Source organism: Schistocerca americana, chromosome X (assembly GCF_021461395.2).
Source record: "Schistocerca americana isolate TAMUIC-IGC-003095 chromosome X, iqSchAmer2.1, whole genome shotgun sequence".
In the NCBI taxonomy this organism is placed as follows: Eukaryota; Metazoa; Arthropoda; class Insecta; order Orthoptera; family Acrididae; genus Schistocerca; species Schistocerca americana.
Window position 1 is genome coordinate 967404997 of NC_060130.1, and position 16270 is coordinate 967421266.

General features: G+C 38.0%; 1 protein-coding gene across 4 annotated transcripts in view; it reads right to left on the reverse strand.

Annotated features, from left to right (window-relative positions):
* The window catches only part of LOC124554705 (WD repeat-containing protein 7), a 388339-nt gene that overhangs the window by 337082 nt on the left and 34987 nt on the right, over positions 1 to 16270 (reverse strand). The window lies entirely within an intron of this gene.

The following is a 16270-nucleotide window of genomic DNA, read 5'->3' on the forward strand; positions in this document are numbered from 1 at the left end:
ATTCCACTGATTCACATGATACTGCAGCAATTTAGTGGAATTGAACTACCAGTGTATTCATCCATCATTAAGTTTTCAGTTGACACGGCTGCTTCGTACATGTTTAATGCTTTTCCTATTAAAGCCACCTATCAACACAAAGTATGTTTCATGGGATTAATGTGGTGAAGATGGAGTTCTATTTTACCTTTAAGATAAACTGCTGAATGATAAATGGATGTTTGAAAAGATGATGAAAACTTACCACGTGTCACATTGCACACACATTACCAGAAGACTGAACAAAAATATAAAAGTTAGTCTAAGATGAAATGCTAAAATTTTGAAAGTCTTATGTCAAAAATGTAATCTTATAGTACTCTTTCATAATTTCCTTGCTGAACAATTGCCTCTGTTTAACTTGTGTACCTATTAACTGTAATTTTGCGTTGGTTACGTTACGAGCTGTACTTTTCTGGTTTACGTTCTTTTGTTTTTCTTCAATGCATCACTTCTATTTACTTCATACAGTACATACACTAAGGTGACAAGTGTCATGGGATATCTTCTACTACCGTGTAGGACCTCCTTTTGCCCAGCGCAGTGCACCAACTCTACGTGGCACAGACTCACCAAGCTGTTGAAAGTCTCCTGCAAAAATATTGCGTCAGGCTACCTTCATAGCAGTCTGTTATTGTGAAAGTGCTGCCGGTGCACAGTTCTGTAGACGAACTGACCTCTTGATTATATCTTAAAATATTCAATGGAATTAATGTTGGGCAATATAGATGACCACACCACACACTTAACTGTCCAGAATCTTCTTCAAACCAATCGTGAACAATTCTCACCCCATGACATGGCGCTTTGTCACCCACAAAAATCACATTGTTGTTTGGAAACATCAAGTCCATGAACGGCTGCAAATAGTATCCAAGTAGACAAACATAGCAATTTCCAGTCAATGATCGGTTCAGTTCTACCAGAGGACCCAGTCCACTCCCTGTGACACAGACCACACCATTATGGAGCCACCACCAGTTTGCACAGTGCCTTGGAGAAACCTGGGTCCATGGCTTTGTGAGTCTGCACCCTACCATCAGCTCTTACCAACTGAAATCATGACTTTATCTGGTCAGGCCACACTTTTCCAATCATCTAGGATTCCACCAATATGGTCATGAGCCCAGGAGAGGCACTGCAGGTGATGTAGCAAAGGCACTAATGTGTTGTCTGCTGCCATAGCCCACTAATGCCAAATTTCACCGCACTCTCCTAAAGGATACACTCATCTTACATCCAACATTGATTTCTGTAGTTATTTCATACAGTGCTGCCTGTCTGTCAGCACTAGCAGCTTTCCACCGAACACTGCTGCTCTCTCTCTCTCTCTCTCTCTCTCTCTCTCTCTCTCTCTCTCATTAAGTGAAGGTCATTGGCCACTGCGTTGTCCGTGGTGAGAGGTAATGGCTGAAATTTGGTATTCTCGGCACACTCTTGACACTGTGAACCTCCGAATATTAATTCCCTTAATGATTTAAGAAATTAAAACATCCCATGCATCTAGATCTCACTACTATTCCACATTCCAAGTCAGTTGATTCCTGTCATTCGGCCATAATCTCGTTGCAAACCTTTTCACATGAATCGGCTGAGTGCAAATGACAGCTCCACTAATACACTTCCCTTTTCCTGCAACACTACCACCATCTGTATACGTGTATATTGCTATCCAATGTGTTGTCACCTCATTGTATATTAATACCATACATACATTATCTGATCGAAAGTACCCAGGTGTCCTAGGATATGTGGAACTGACAAGACATCACGAGAGGCAGATCCACCAATATATGAAGGGAGGCAGGGAATGTTGTGCTGTCAGTATAGAAGTAGTAACAGCAGAATGGGTCTGTCAGGAGATGGCAGAGACTCCGAATGTGGACCAGTCATTCAACGACACCTGAGTAACAAATTAATAAGGGACATTACAACTCTTCTGAAGCTGCCCAGGTAGGCTGTTGGTGATGAGATGGTGAAGTGAAAACACATAGGAACAACCTCAGCTAAACCACAACCAGGTAGACCTGATGTACCGAGTGAAAGGGAGCATTGAGGCAGGGGGTTGTAAAATCTTAAGACATCAGCAGAACAAATCTCTCGAGTTAAAAAGTGCTACCAAAAGTCCAGCTAGCACAGTGAGGTGTGTAGGGAGTTTAAAAAATTGGGTACAATGGTTGGGCAGCTTTTTGTAAACCACACAACTCTGAAATCAGTGCTAAGTGAGGCTTGAGATGGTGTAAAAAGTGATACCACTGGACAGTGGACAACTACAAACAAGTCATTTGGAATGATGAATCACACTATAGACTTTGGCAATCTGATGGAAGGGTTTCAGTTTGGCGACTACCTAGAGAAGATTACCTGCCATCGTGTAGTGCACAAGCAAGGTATAGAGAAACTTTTGTTACAGTATGAGGGCGTTTTTTTATGGTTAGGGTGTGGTCGTCTCATTGCACTTAAGAAAATGCTATATGCAGAAACATATGAACACATTTTACAGCATTGTGTACTGTGTAGAGTAGAAGAACAATTCAGAGACAATGAGTGTACCAGTATGACAATGCACACTTTCATAAGGCAGCATATGTGAGGCAATGGTTTGTAGGCATTAACATTCCTGAAAGGGACTGGCCTGCCCAGAGTCTTGATCTAAGCTCTATGGAACACCTTTTGAGATGAGTTAGAATGTCAACTTCACTACAGACCCCAGCAACAAACATCACTACCTTCTCTGGTTTTAGCTGTCGAGGAAACATGAGCTGCCCTCACCGGAAGTGCCCTAGCAGAGTTGAAGTAATCAAAGGTGAAGGACGAGCACATCCCACTAACAGGTGTCTGGGTCCTTTTGATCAGATATCGTGCCTATAATCCACCTGAAAAATATGTATTAAGATATTTGACACTTTGATGTATTTAACTCAGTATAAGTAACCACATGGAACAAATAAAGTTCAAAAGTTGTTATAATCTACTCCTTCCTGTCTACTGCTCAACGCATCCTCAACACTGAGTTATCTTCCTGGCAATAACGTTTGAATTCCACCCAAGATTTTCCATTAACAGTAATTTTTATGATGTATTAGGTAACATCAGCTTTACTACAGTCTGGGGCATTATTTTTTACAAAGAGTTCAGTTAAGAGTTAATAATGGTAGATTAGACAATAAAAATAAAGTTATTTCTTTAAATGGTGATGAAGTAGCTACTACATACTGTATATTGTGCATTAGGGTTGACTTCATTTTGCTAAAACTATTTAATCTTGCTGCTGTGGGATTTTGCTGCAAAAGAACTAATCTTTTTTATTGTTTCAAAATTCACAGTTTGATATTTATGTAATATTCAGTAACAATAATCATCCTGAATCCTTGCTTTAAATGTTCACCATGGCATTCTTGAAATTATTAATGGTTGAGTGTCTAATATGGTCACAGACTAACCAGGTCAATGGACCACATGATGTATTGGCACATGATAGTATAAATGAAATTTAAAAAGATGTAGGTACGCTACGCAGGTACAGGTTTACATATTGTTTGTACATTATACTAGTAATTTCAAATCAACATTATGAGTTTTATTTGTATTCGAAAATTTACTACCACCATTCTATTAACTGGTGACTGCAGATATCACTTACTAGATACAGAACTGAGTTTCTTTCCACACAAAGCTAGACAAACAAAATAAAGAGCAAACAAGGTGAGCACATGACAACATAAATCAGTGTTTTTAAAGAAGAAAACTAATAATGAGAACTATGATCTATACACATGAAAAAAGACATAACTACCATAGGTAACTGCATTGAAAGCCCACAGCTTTTAACATTTTAGTTACTGACTATATAGATACAAGTTTCTAGACTCTCCAACAATCTATTCCACAAAAAAGCTTTCCATATGGAATAATGTCCATAGAAATTCTGTACGTATTTTATACAATCAAAATAGACTAAAGGAATGATTTTTAATCTCATTATACAAAAATCAGAAGATTTATTTGTATATCACATTTTGTGGACAGTACATAGTTCTGGTAGGACATGTTGCAATCATCAATAGCTAAAAGTTGTTACCATAATGAAGGGCATCTGCCGATTGCAACACGTTATTTCATAAACAAAGTGCTTTCTGAGGTATATTTTTTAGGAAATGATATGTCATCGCTTTCGGTAATTAGATTAACAAACCCAGTTCTTTAATCAATACAGAGGTTGCATTATATTAATACATGCTTCAGTAATGAGTAGATTCATGATCGTGCTGCCATGCTATATTTGTTCGCTGTTCCAAAGTGCATGGGGAAAAGCATGGGAATATTCTGCTGAAACACCTTACAAAAAGAAAAAAAAAGTTATATAATTCAGGCAAGATTGTCCAGGTCATTAAAGCTCAGCTTGAGATGTGCTTGCTCTGTACAGGGTATCATTCCAGCAATTATAAACACTATGAGAAACCCTACTTCCCATAGAAATATGCCCACTTCAGACAGTACACAAAAATAAGACACAGTCAAATGAAGTTAATCTAAAACATTAACTGAGATGATGGTTATCACAAAGCAGAAGCTGGACTTTCCAACTTACTACTTCATTGATAGTATGAAAAGAAAGAACAGAAGCACAGTTAATAATGGAAAGTACATTTGATATGCCTATTTAGAGCATGAACAAGAGAAAGAGAAGTTTCTTTAAATAGGATCTGGTAGTGTCTACACGCAACCATTATCTTAATTTCTCCTTCGTCACCGTCACCGTCACCGTCACCGTCACCACCACCACCACCACCACCGTAGTCTGACCCAGCTGTCCTGGTCACAGTGAAACCAAATAATACATGCACGTATACTACTACATCACTTTCATTTCTTGGTTTCTTCTCATCCCATTGTCATTTAGTTTCGCTACTTAAGAGTTCTCGATCATATGGAAGTTTCATTTCTTCTCTGGAGCATCTATTTCAAAAGGGCTCCAGAAATTTTCTCCATTCTTTTCATCATCCTGTAGTTTTTAGAGCTTTAATTTCATCTTCTTTGGTTACCTGTGGTTTAACATGGTACATGTGTCTAACACGGGTGTGAAACTTAGTTAATGGTAACTTTTTGAAGTATTCTGTTATCACATGATTAGTCTCAAGCTTAGTTCCAATACTGTATGCTGGTGAATACTTTCCACCTACCAGTATTGTCCCCCAAAACAATGCTTTCAAGGAAACAAACTGGATGATATAATTTAAGATGTTCACATTTATTCCTTCTATGTATACTGCAGTTATGTTGGCTTTGTTTAGCTAATTTATCATCAAACGTCTATTTCCAAACATCGAAGTATCAAGTACACCATCAGTTTCCTTTGTACACCCTATAATTGTACCCCATTAAAACAAGCAGTAAGTGTGCATCTGTCATTACTTTAATTCAGACCACTCAATCTGCCATCTCTATTTGTACATTAATTCCTGGTTCAGCTTCCTCACATATATCAAATACAAATTGTGATACCTATGGGTTCTAAATATTGACTCATTGTACCTAAGGCTAACAAGAGCATTCTTAAGCCATACACATTTTGCAAGATTAACACCAAAAGCCTATAAACCATTTTTTTGGAAAAAAGTTTCTTTTATAAAAACTGTGTGCAAAATCATTCCTGGAGTTTTATTTTCTTTTTTATGTTCTACTTTTGCCATACAGCTGCAAAATACCACTGACAGCGTCCAAGAGCTGCGCTCTTTAAGTTTAGACCTCTCATATAGACGGCAACATCCATCTCTTGACAGCTGCTCACTGTAGCTCTCCGACAAGAAAAACTATACCAGCAGTGTCAGGAGGCTTGAGAGTATTCAGAGTGCTGAGCAGCCATATTGCATCCCTGATCTGTGCCATATTTCATAGTTTGTGCATTACCTTATCTTGGTAATATATTTTGCCATATTCATCCCCACATTAAATAGAAGTATCCAAGAAACTCATGTTTTGAGCCATAATATGTGGCTATGGAATGTTTCTTAGTGAAGGAATTGCTTGTTTTACCTCTTAAATGAACAGCATAGGCAGTTAGCCTATTTTGAAAGTTCTAGACTCAAAAAATGCTATGTAGCAAATAACATAAAAACATCATAGACATATTATACAGAATTAACAAACAAAAGTAAAAGAACTGTCCCTAAGGAGACTCAATCACAGACCAATATAAAAGAATGAAAGATAGCACGCTACCCACTGTGCCACATCGGCACTGATGTGTCACACTATAAAGTACAGAAGGATTGTCGGGACAGTGGAGACCACTGTTGCCATGGACACACATTGTGAGTGAATGTCAGTGATGTGTCAGCAAAAAAGGTATTGAAGAAAATAAACTAAGTGGACTCGGGACGAAGTTTGCATATAATCAGTTTGTATGAGGAAAGGCCAGTATTATGGAATGAATAATCACTGGACAACAGGAACTGAGATAAGAGGCGAAGTTTGTAGGCCGAAGTGGCTACAGTTTTTAACAGCTCCAGTGAAGAAATTTACCAGAATACCCATAATTCAAGGAATCAGGCAAAGTAGTTTTACATGGATTAATTAACAGAGAGAAACAAGTGAAATTATGTTTGGAAGTAATCATTTTGGAACTGAGGAAATTGTCGTTTAGCTTCAAATAATAGAGTTGTATCTATAATTTTATACAACATGGTATTTATTAATTATATTATATTGGGTGTTGAAGAACCGATCTTCAGGAAATTATGAGAGGTTCCTTCTGTCAATACAAGTAAAAATGTTCAAATAAATCTTTTTATGGAAATGCTTCATTTATCAGATATCAGCCCTGTTTGCCTATTTAAAGTCAATGGGTATCAAGATGAAACTGGTGTAATATTTCATAATTACATTACCAAAAATTAAAGAGATTAAATGCAACTAATGCTAGAAATATTAGTGTCACGTGCAGTCTGTCCTTAACACCAACAGATTTACACATAATTGTATCTAAATTGGCAATTCTGGGTTCGGTTATAAAGAGGATTTCTTGCACGTTCATTGATATCATTCTTGTAAAATTTCAATATTGTTGTGGATTTTCCATCGCAAGCCCTACAATGAGATTGTTGCATGCTCCAAAAATCATCCCACCACCTAATATGCTCTCTTACCCAACATGAACAGGGTAGTTTACTTTCTTTGCCACTAAAAGTATTAAAAGTGTAGCTGCAGCCCAATGCTCTTCCATAGCAACCTCCTCTTTCACACACTAACTACAAGAGAAAAACCTAGCAAAGAGTGATCTCTAAGCTGTCACAGACACACTCACCCTGCTATGTGTAAATGCTTTCAACATCTGCTCTCACAAGATTCTCAGACATTTACAGAAAGTATACACAAGGCACTACCACACAGTAACTATCAGCAAAAATTTTCCCCTAGTGTAAACAATTCTGTGAGAATTTGCTCAAAGCTGTTATTCAGCAGCTGCAGAATATTTCAACAGTGAAAGTCAGTCATCAGCTGCAAAAGAAAACCTTTATTTGGATCAAATAAAGGTTTCCTTGTGCAATTGATGACTGACTTTTCATCTTTGTTGAAGTTCTGTGAGAACTATCAGAGTACCAAACTGCCTAAGAGCAAAAAAAACTGACACGTACGCCAGCCCCAATTATACACATGTCTTATATAGTGTTGAAATGTTTTTTGCTGTTGCCCTACTACCTTTGTGACTCAAGCAATGAAGGTATTATTCCATGTTGATTGATAGTTCACACTAGGGCTGCTGATAAAATATTGATACACCAATATTTTTTCACTGGTATAATGTTATTGAAATGCCAATATCAAGTGCTGATATTTTTATTTTATATTATATTACAAGGTGTACAACTTTGTTTCCACCATTTGCCAATAGGTGGCAACAACGGTAAGTAGGAGTCGAAATAAACAGATCGCAGACATTAGGTATTTAGCTTGGACCTTGGTCAACATAACCTCATTCAAACATTAGTCGATTTGTGTCTACATCATAAAGTTATTCTTGATTGAAAATGTCAGTTTACGACACTAATTCTCATCATTTGTGGGAGGTGTTACTGTTTTGTTTCAACATAAAGAAAACAGCAGCCTAGTCTCATCGAATGCTCTGAAGTACGTATGGTAATAGCACTATTAGTGAAAGAACATGTTGCGAGTGGTTTCAACGCTTCAAGAACAGTGATTTTAACATCGCAGACTGACATAATGATGAAAGAAAATGTTTTTTCGAAGATGCAGAATTGGAGACATTGCTGATTGAAGACTCACGTCAACCTCAAGAAGAATTGGCACAATTAGTGGGAGTGACACAGGAAGCCATTTCAAAACGTCTCAAGGCAATGGGCATGATTCAGAAAGAAGGAATTTGGGTCCTGTGTGAGCTGAAACCAAGAGACATTGAGCGGTGTTTGTGAACAGTTGCTTCAGAGACAAAAACAGAAGGGATTTCTGCATCGCATTGTGACCGGGGACAAAAAATGGGTTCATTACAAGAACCCTAAACGCAAAAAATCATGGGGATGGATCCAGCCATGCTTCCACATCGACGGCCAGAGTGAATATTCACAGCTCCAAGATCATGCTCTGCATTTGGTGGGACCAGCTCAATATCATGTACTACGAGGTGTTAAAGCCAAGTGAAACATCGTACGTGCTTGTTATCGAATGCAATTAATGCATTTGTGCAGATCATTAAAAGACAAAGGGCCGCAATACATCAAGAGGCACAACAAAGTGATTCTGCAGCACGACAACGCTCGACCCCACGTTGCAAAAGAGGTCAAAACGTACTTGGAAACGTTAAAATGGGAAGTCCTACCTCACCCGCTGTATTCTCCAGACATTGCTCCCTCCGACTAAGAAGTCACAAATTGGATCAATTTGTGGATCGCTTAAAAAGATGAACAATTTTTTCTATGCAGGATTTGTACACTGCCCGTAAGATCGGAGAAAGTAGTGGCCAGCCATGGAAAATACTTTGGATGATACATATGTAGCCAACTTGTTTCATTAAAGCCTCAAATGTTTGGGAAAAAACGGCAGAAGCAAAGTTGTACACCTTATACTTTTTTTCACAATTTTTGATAAATATTTGAAGTTATTCTAGACTTTCAAAAGAACAAACATAATTTTACTTTCATTGTGTGTAGGAGTCTCATTACTTTTTGAGCTTTCAACACTCCCTCTCCCTCTCCCCTTGCCCCCTCCCCACCCAACATGTGAAGCAAGTATAGATGGCACAAAGAAGTAGTCCAATTGCACTGGGGGATGACAGAGTTAATGGAATGACAAGATAGCCAATGTGAAGAAATAGCACACTAATTGCGTTAAAAACAATTTTTAATGCAACTAGTGTGCTATTTCTTCACATCGGCATTCATCAGAAACTGTTGCTGAAACTGATGAACAAAAATCTAAATGACCAGATCGGTCTTTGTGGTGGGCACAGATGTGTGAGGGGAAATGCTCACACAATCAGCACTCAATGCTACCAACAGAAACTGAAACATTTAACTTCACCATGCAATTCTGCCACTACAGCTGCTAGGTCACTGGCGTTTGCAGAAATGAAAAAACGGGGAAGTCAACATAAAATGTTCCAGTCAAATACAGTACGTGACAAAATCTAACAACGGGCACCTTTTACTGTGCCACTTACCTGCAGTTACCATTGCTAGCAAAGTGGTTATCGGCAAGCATGAATGTGCATCATTTTTCTTTCAATTCTTGATCTAAGTGGGATAAGCAGGCTGCTAGGGTGTTGCTGTACAAAATATCTAATAATACATCAGTACTTAAGCTCTAAAACTGGCAGTGTATTTTGAATGTCCAGCCAATATTTCTATTTGATGGTACGTCGATATATCGATAATTTTTTTCAACATATCGAGGACCAATAACGATTTTTTTTTTTTAAATATCAATGTATCGAATTCCAAATAGTTTTAAATATCAACAGTCCTAGTTCACACAGTGGTTTTGGGGTCGTAAGAAAAGGGGGGGGGGGGTCAGAGAGTTCAACAGGATGAATGACCTTTTTATTAACCATTTCTTCTCAAATGTGGAATCATCCATGGACCAATAATTTTCCTACAGTGTCTAAACATCTCTCTTCTGACAACTTTTTTATTATTTTTTTGGCTTTGGCCTTGTTTGTCAGGCTACAGTTTTCATTTTGGTTTTCTCCGAATATGGAGTGCTTGGTTGTATAATTATACTTTCTACATCTTCAAGTGTAGACTTATACTTAATGTTAACTTCAATAAAAAAAATTTTGCAGGTATGTGGCCTTCATCAGGTTGGTAGCTTTTATTCCTCACAGTATTTTAATTTCTACATATCACTATGCAGAGGTTCCTTTAGGCTTGGAATACAAGCCAATATACTAGTGCTTCCGGTAGTTTTTCTGCGCTCATTACTGATATGAAGATGGGAGACGATAAGTGTGTTTTCAGCTGAGATACAGCCATCTGTGCAATGTCTATGTCAGTAATAAGTCAGTGGGTTACGAACACCAAACTGAGGAATTAATTCAGAACTGAAAACGCAATTTTAAGCCTAAACCTTAATATTTAAGTTTTATTAAATTAGTATCATAGCCTGAAACTGTTCTTAGATTAAAAAATAGTATTTGAGCATATTGTCAAAGTGTTCTTTCATATTACAGCATTTACTCTATCGCAATTTACAGAAAGTTTCTAATAATGCTGACAACCCTACCAGTTTCTATATGGATCTAATCTCTCCCCCCTTTAAAAAATTTGGGGGGGGGGGGGGGGGGGCAGGAGAATGATTGATTAGAATGATACCTGCTGTATATAAGTAAAATGAAAAGGAGAGAAAGATTTATATACCATAGGAAAATTCAAATGAGAAAAAGTACAAGGAGACAGAACAGTTTGCCAGTCTGTCTTCAAGAAGTGGAATTTGAAGTACTGTTGATAGAAACACTCAAAAGTATCCTCTTGTCTTCAAAGCAGGTCAGTTCCTTTCACCTTTGCTTCTCAGAAAGCTGTCCCTCCTCTCCAACCTTCCCTAACCAAATCTGTTTTCCTCGCTCATGAAGAAACAAAGTTGCATAAACTTAGGATGATAACTGAAGAGTATTCACTGTAAGAACAGCAAATGTCATTTCAGGAAAAATGACACAAATTAGTTACTGAACACAATAACCTGACAATTATTGTGCACAGAACAGAAATACAACCAGTGCCTACAGGTAGTGTACAAAATTACGAAATCCCCTTGCTAGAAGAAAATTATAAAACAAATAAAATATAAGAATAATTTGAGTTACTAGTGAAGTATTAGTCAGCAAAACAAAGCAAGCCTGGAAACTGTGGGCACTAACAGTTACATGACTAGGTACATCAATGCTCTATTACAAAGTAGTGTGCATCATTGCCTGAACAATTAAGGAAAGTGACGACAGAAAATGGCTTCAAGGGCACCTACAGTGGCTTGCCGTTAGCAAAATGAAACTTATTGGTGATGGAACGTGGAAAGAAGTCACAGCGCAGATGGAAAAGGTGATAGCACATGCGGACAAAATGTTGAAGCTGCATTAATGTGGAAATTTGCAGCAGAAGGGACATGATGCCAAAATGAGAGGAAATGAAGTATTTACTTAAAAAAAAACCACTTAAGTGCAAACAATAGAATTGTCAGTGACAAGATGGATAATGTGTTACTAGGCAGAAACTGCTGCAACACTGTGAAGAATATAACGACATATCTACTTTGTGACAACTTCACAGGTTGTATATGAGAGCTTTTACAGCCAGTGTTTACTACATTTGAAACTCCCAACCTGAGAGGCCATGGTCGATATACACTGATCAGACAAAAAGTTATGGCTACTGCCCATGCGATGTTGGATGCAGCCTAGTGGCATAGCAGGCACATAACATGGTAAAAATAAGTGGATTGCACATGGACGAGGGATCACCGTAGCGAAGATATAGGCTGCAAATGGGAAAATCCATTCGAGTGAGCAACTTTGACAAAGAGCAGATTATTACTGCGCAGAGCCTATGAGTATCTCAAAAACAGCAAAGCTAGTTGAATGTGCACATGTTGCTGTCATGACCATCTACGACAAGACGGACGAGGACAGTGAAACTACCACTAGGTGCTAAATCGTTGGATGTCCCCAACTTCACAGAATGTGGGGTTCAGAGGCTTGTCTGCTGTGCAAAGCAGAATTCATGGTGATCTGTGTCAATGGTTGTCTCCACAAATGCCACCATCAAGGTGAACAGTGGCTCAAAACATGCAGCATGTTACGGACACAGGCTGGTGGGAGCAGTATTATGCTATGGGAAACATTCTCACTTGCATCGGACTTATAATAGTTATAAAAGACACATTGACCTCTGAACCACCTGCATCCCTTCACACTTTATGTCTTCCCCTACGACAAAATCGTCTTTCAGCAGTATAATTGTGCTTGTCTCTGAACCAGAACCGTGCTACAGTGGTTTGAGGAGCGTTATAGTGAACTCTCACTGATGTCTCGGTGACTGAATTCACCTGGCGTAAGCCCTATGGAACCCATCTCTGTCACTATCACGAACCATCACCACATACAGAAATCAGTGATCCATTACTTATGTGAATTACACGACCACAGTGTAGAGAACGCCACATATCTCAAAGAGCCTATGAATGAGCTGTCAGAGCCCCGATACACAGAAACAGTGACGTAGACAGACAGACAGACAGACAGACAGACAGACAAGCTATTAAGCATGCGGTTATAATGTTTTGGGTCACCAGCATAAAAAAATTATTCCTTAATGTTTCACCTCTGACTGCAAGAGACTTCTTCGGAGGTGAAAGATCAACTGCATCTAATGCTCAAGGGGCAATAGAATTTATATAGCTGTGAAGAAGGCATCAACATTTGTCACATGATGCTGACTGCACGATTATCTTTGTCTGGTGCCCTATATGAAGCTATATAAATTTAAGGGCTCTTCGAGACAAAGATGCAGTTACTATTTTGCTTCTGAAGATATGTCCCACAGTTGGAGACAAATCATTAGGAAATAGTTTTATGTATAGAACATGACCTCTCGCCCTGGACATTTTAAAAATCACAGTTTATGTTGCACAGAACTGACTTCGAGGATAAAACTGACTAGAGGACGGACTGTGTTGGGGACAGGGACTGAACAGTGATGTGGTTTAATGCGCCAGCTATCTCATTCTAAAACCATTCACAACAGTGGGCCTATGTTCTAGAGATAACATTGTTGAAAAGTGAACCAGATGATACGAGCCATTACAATGGCTTTGATTGGTAAAACAAAATGATAGCTTAGAGTTTAAAGTTCCAGTCAAGTACTAAGAGGGGTGTAGGTGCAACCCCAGTCAAAAGTTAATTTTATTTTCTTTATCCCTTTTTCTTTACTCTTCACCTACTTCTGATAGATGCATTCAGTACACTGGCTACAAAACATTCAACAAAGAGGTAAAGTAAATTGATTTCATACTTAAGATGCAGCTGGTGAATTTCTTTATGATGCTACAATTTATAATTTTTAAAATGATAATCAAAGAAATATTGGTAACATAATTTTTTCTTGTACCATGACCATCATATGAAGGGCACCTTACCACAATGGCATTTAATTTTTAATAAATATCAAGGTAAACTTGTGATACATTTGCAATATTAGTTTTTCACATGTTAATTCTGTATTCATAAACCAGCATCTAACCTAAATTCAGCAGTCTTCTTCCTTAATTTTGGTTGTATATCAATGTATTTCAACAATGACAAAATTAAAATTGTCATACAACTTGCATTGAACCCAAGACCACAAGAGTGCCATTCTGACAATCCACATAAGGCTACCTCACCACTAAAAAAAAATTTACTGTATTACTGGATGGTAGATGAATTTATCTTTTTTGCCTTCTGAGGACAATATCTGCTGTATGAAGGGGATCTAGGGTGAACAGCTTTGGGGTGACAAAGCTGGCATCTTAAGCTGTATCACTGTGCAGTCTTTTGTCAAAACTATCATCGACTGGTTCCTCCTGCTGTGAAAAAAATATTTTACTGTGTGTGATTCGAAAGCCGAAAAAGTAAAAGTGTTATAATGTATGAATAAGATGACATGGCTTCAAGACAGACATACTACATTAGACTTTCAAAAAAAGGTGTAAGAAATAAAGTTGCCCATGGTTTATTTAGATGAACTGTTGATTCACACATATTATACTCTGAATGAATGCTGGCAAAGTGAGGTTGTCTCAGGAATTTTGTCAAACGAAAGTGTCAGTCTATGTTTAACTGCTGGGCTATGCAAGGCACTGACGTACAGGCATTAGAGCATGACTACACACCACTTTTAAGACTACTGGAGTTATGCTCTAACTACCTCCATCCATGTTTCTCAGACATAAACAGCATGATGCAGTCACCCTCCACAATTTCTTCAGTTGGCTTTGCTGGCTAATATATGGCGATTCAAGTTAAATACTAGTAGGAGATGTTATCCAACATTTTGGGTCCACAGCTAACAAAAATCTATTAAAGGACGACACATTTCCACACACATTCTCCATTGTTTGGTGTATGATACTTTACTCCAAGCAGTGATTAGTCGATTTTGAACATATGGGCATTTTCAAGCATGCATGTCTTTGCATTAATGTGTATGCTTTCCACTAAGCCACGTGCAATTCAACTAGTGAATATTAAATAGTAGCACGAAAAGAATGCAGTTCCTCGTACATACTGGTAAACTTTATTGCTGTAAATTGAAGAAAATTCAGAATGACAGTAAACAGACAAGATACCAAATCTGAGACTTGGCAACTTTTCTTTTGAGCAAAACGTTGTGAAGGCTTCGAACAATTATTAAACAGATGAGTTACTTATAATTAGTAAATAACTTGGAATAAGGATAAACAAAATGAAGACAATGCTGGGACAAGATACATAAAATACATGGGATGAACTCATAAGACAGACAGAGAGAAGGCAGGCACTGCTGTCCAACAGGTTCACAGAGTAGTGGGGGAAAGAATGAAGCAGTATCCACCCACAAAGTACCTCAAAGAGGTACTTTGTTCACTACAACATTTGCCATGGCTCATCTTAGCTGCACACCACTGTCAAAAAAGATTGGAATGGCAGCATATGAAGGAATCACAAATAAATGCAGGATTACTTTGTGTGTGATGCTCAATGACTGAACACAGTTTGTGACCCAGTGGAAAAAAATAAACAGCAAATTCTTGTGTGAAGGCAATCTGGCTAATTCCAAGTGAATGGTGAGCAATTTCTTTCAATATTGGATCACCCATAGCAATCATTCCCAGGAATTTCAACAGCAAATTGTTTCTACGTTTTTCCTCCATCCTTTGATAACAGTGAGATGACAAAGCTCCCTATCAATCTTATTTACACTCTGAACTGTTATGACTGTTGTTCAGTTAAGGATGGAATATTTATTAGTAGTGTGTGTGCACATTGTTCCCTTAGGCATGAAATGCATTTCCCTAATTCATACTATCAGGAGAAATAAAACATCTATCATTAGAGAAATGACGTATATGTCAATACATCTCATTCAATTTCTGCTTCTTACACACAGTACATACATCAGTTCTGTTAGTTACCTAACTCAACATAAAACAATAAAAATTACACTAAATGCATGAGAACCACCACCACCAACAACAACAACGCAGCAAAAACACAAGGTGACACTGCAATGTTAACCTTTTAACAAACTAGTACAGCCATCTGAAGATGGGTATCTCTCCAAAATTTGTAATGACAATCACATAAAATCTCTCTAAAAGCATTTGTGGCTGGTTGCAGTCTCCCCCAACAGCCCTTAGGTGTGTGCGCATGCAACCATGTGTACTCTAGTTCGGGAAAGGATTTGTCCAAAAGTTAGTGAAGTCTTCAGTCTTGCTCATGTGGCTGGCAATTACTCAAATCCTCTACTGTTTCGTAGGCTGATACCCTTACTACATTTTTTATATTCTACCATGACTTTCCATCATTACCTTTACATCCTTAGTATTTCTTTCTTACACTGTATTCATCATCATTTTTCATACAACATTGTTTTCCAATTCATATTTTCAACATCTGTCTCTCCAGAACTACTTTAAGCCTCTTATAACGAATGGTTTTGAACAACACATTTCATCCACCAATTACCTAATAATTTGGTGGTAATCTCCC